Raw genomic sequence first — 2,823 nt, forward strand, 5'->3', positions numbered from 1 at the left:
GGATTGTTCGAGTTTGGACAACTGACGGTTCATCTTGTTGCTTAGATTAGGTATCTTTACTTCAGAATTTTTAAGAATGAATTCTAGAGTTTCAAGGTGATGTTCCCACCATCACAAAAGCTGATTGATTCTCATCAATTTAGCTATTGAATGTATTCCTGCTGAAGCTTGGCCAAACATGTCTAATCCTTTTTAGACTTCAGCTTTAGACTAACATTGCATGATTCCTGGAATTCTCATTAAAAGTTTTGATTCTCTTTATTTTCTTTTCTATATAATTTTGGAAAAAAAATACAAAAAAATTTTAAAATCATAAAACCAAAAATATTTTATGTTTCTTGTTTGAGTCTATTGTCTAATTTTAAGTTTGGTGTCAATTGCATGTCTTTATCCTTCTAATTTTCGAAAATTTATACATATTGTTCTTCATTGATCTTCAAGTTGTTCTTGATGATTTCATTGCTCTGATCTTCAAATTCTCTTGTTTTGTATATTTTGTTGTTTCTTACATGCATTTTTACATTGTTATAGTCCTTAGTATACAAACTTTTAAGTTTGGTGTCTTACATGCATTGTTTATTTGATCTTAGTTACATTTTTTATTGTTGTTTCTCATCATCAAAAATTCAAAAATATTTTCAAAATTGTGTCTCTTCAAGTCAATAATACAGAGAATTGAAGATTCAGAACATTCAGCAGAAGAATCAAACAGAAAAAGCTGGGCATTCAAGACACCCAGTGAAGAAGGAAAACTGGCGTTTAAATGCCAGCCAGGGTACCTGGCTGGGCGTTTAACACCCAAAAAGGTAGAGATTTGGGCGTTAAACGCCAGAATAGGCACCATTCTGGGCGTTTAACGCCAGGATGACACTAGAGGGAAGATTTTGTTTTTAATTCACATTTTTTTCAAGTTTTCATAATTTTTCAAAATCAAATCTTTTTCAAATCATATCTTTTCAATCATATCTCTTTCAAAATCAATTTCTTTCCATTTTATATTTATTTTTACTATTTTCAAAAATCCTTGCTTCAATTCAAGATTTTCTAGTTGTTACTTGCCTATTAAGAAAGAATCAAAAGTTTTAATTCTAGAATCATACCTTCTAATTTCTTATTAGTCAAGTAATCAACTTTAATTTTAAAACTTTCTCTTTTTAATTTTCAATCATATCTTCTCAATCATATCTTCTCAATCACATCTTTTTCAAAATTAACTCTCAATCATATCTTTTTGATTTCTAATTTCAAAATCTTTTTCAAAAATCACTTAATTTCTTTCCCAATTTTAGTTTTCGAAAATCATCAATCAATTTTTCAAAATTTCCTTTAATTATTTCAAAATCTTTTACTTTATTTTCGAAAATTCTTCACCTCTTCTCACATCCTTCTATTTAAAGGACTAAGACTCCTCATCAAGGTGCAATTCGAACTCTGTCCCTCTTGATAAGTTCGAATTCCCTCTTCTCCACCTCCTCCTTCTATTCTTCTTTTCCTCTGACACCTCAAGGAATCTCTATACTGTGACATAGAGGATTCCCTACTTTCTTGTTCTCTTTCATATGAGCAAGAACAAAGATAAATGCATACTTGTTCAAGCTGATCCTGAACCTGAAAGGACCGTAAAGAGAAAGCTAAGAGAAGCTAAAGCACAACTCTCTCTAGAGGGCCTAACAGAGCTCTTCAAAGAAGAAGAAACCATGGCAGCCGAAAACAACAACAATGCCAACAATACAAGGAAGGTGCTTGGTGACTTTACTGCACCTACTCCTAATTTCTATGGGAGAAGCATCTCAATCCCTGCCATTGAAGCAAACAACTTTGAGCTTAAGCCTCAATTAGTTTCTCTAATGCAACAGAATTGCAAGTTTCATGGACTTCCATTGGAAGATCCTCATCAGTTCTTAGTTGAGTTCTTGCAAATCTGTGATACTGTCAAGACCAATGGGGTTGACCCTGAAGTCTACAAACTTATGCTTTTTCCTTTTGCTGTAAGAGACAGAGCTAGAACATGGTTGGATTCATAACCTAAGGAAAGCCTGAACTCTTGGGAAAAGCTAGTCAATGCCTTCTTGGCAAAGTTCTTTCCACCTCAAAAATTGAGTAAGCTTAGAGTGGAAGTCCAAACCTTTAGACAGAAGGATGGTGAGTCCCTCTATGAAGCTTGGGAGAGATACAAGCAATTGATCAGAAGGTGCCCTTCTGACATGCTTTCAGAATGGAGCATCATAGGAATCTTCTATGATGGTCTGTCTGAACTATCCAAGATGTCATTGGATAGCTCTGCTGGAGGATCTCTTCATCTGAAGAAGACGCCTGTAGAAGCTCAAGAACTCATTGAAATGGTTGTAAATAACCAATTCATGTACACCTCTGAAAGGAATCCTGTGAATAATGGGTCAACTCAGAAGAAAGGAGTTCTTGAGATTGATACTCTGAATGCCATATTGGCTCAGAATAAAATATTGACCCAACAAGTCAATATGATTTCTCAGAGTTTGTCTGAAATGCAAGCAGCAACAGGCAGTACTAAGGAAGCTTCCTCTGAAGAAGAAGCTTATGATCCTGAGAACCCAGCAATGGAAGAGGTGAATTACATGGGAGAATCCTATGGAAACACCTATAATTCTTCATGGAGAAATCATCCAAATCTCTCATGGAAGGATCAACAGAGACCTCAACAAGGTTTTAACAACAATAATGGTGGAAGAAACAGGTTTAGCAACAACAAGCCTTTTCCATCATCTTCTCAGTAACAGACAGAATTCTAAGCAAAGCCACTCTGACTTACCAACCATTGTCTCTGATCTAATCAAAACCACTCAA

At 34.8% G+C, this 2,823-nt stretch overlaps 1 non-coding gene across 1 annotated transcript; it reads right to left on the reverse strand.

Moving 5' to 3' along the window:
• Positions 1-2,102: 2,102 nt before the first annotated feature.
• Positions 2,103-2,210, reverse strand: LOC112739928 (small nucleolar RNA R71). Its single transcript, XR_003170862.1, has one exon. It is a non-coding gene; the product is annotated as a small nucleolar RNA R71 (small nucleolar RNA).
• Positions 2,211-2,823: the final 613 nt, after the last annotated feature.

This window comes from Arachis hypogaea, chromosome 13 (genome assembly GCF_003086295.3).
Source record: "Arachis hypogaea cultivar Tifrunner chromosome 13, arahy.Tifrunner.gnm2.J5K5, whole genome shotgun sequence".
Taxonomy (NCBI): domain Eukaryota; kingdom Viridiplantae; phylum Streptophyta; class Magnoliopsida; order Fabales; family Fabaceae; genus Arachis; species Arachis hypogaea.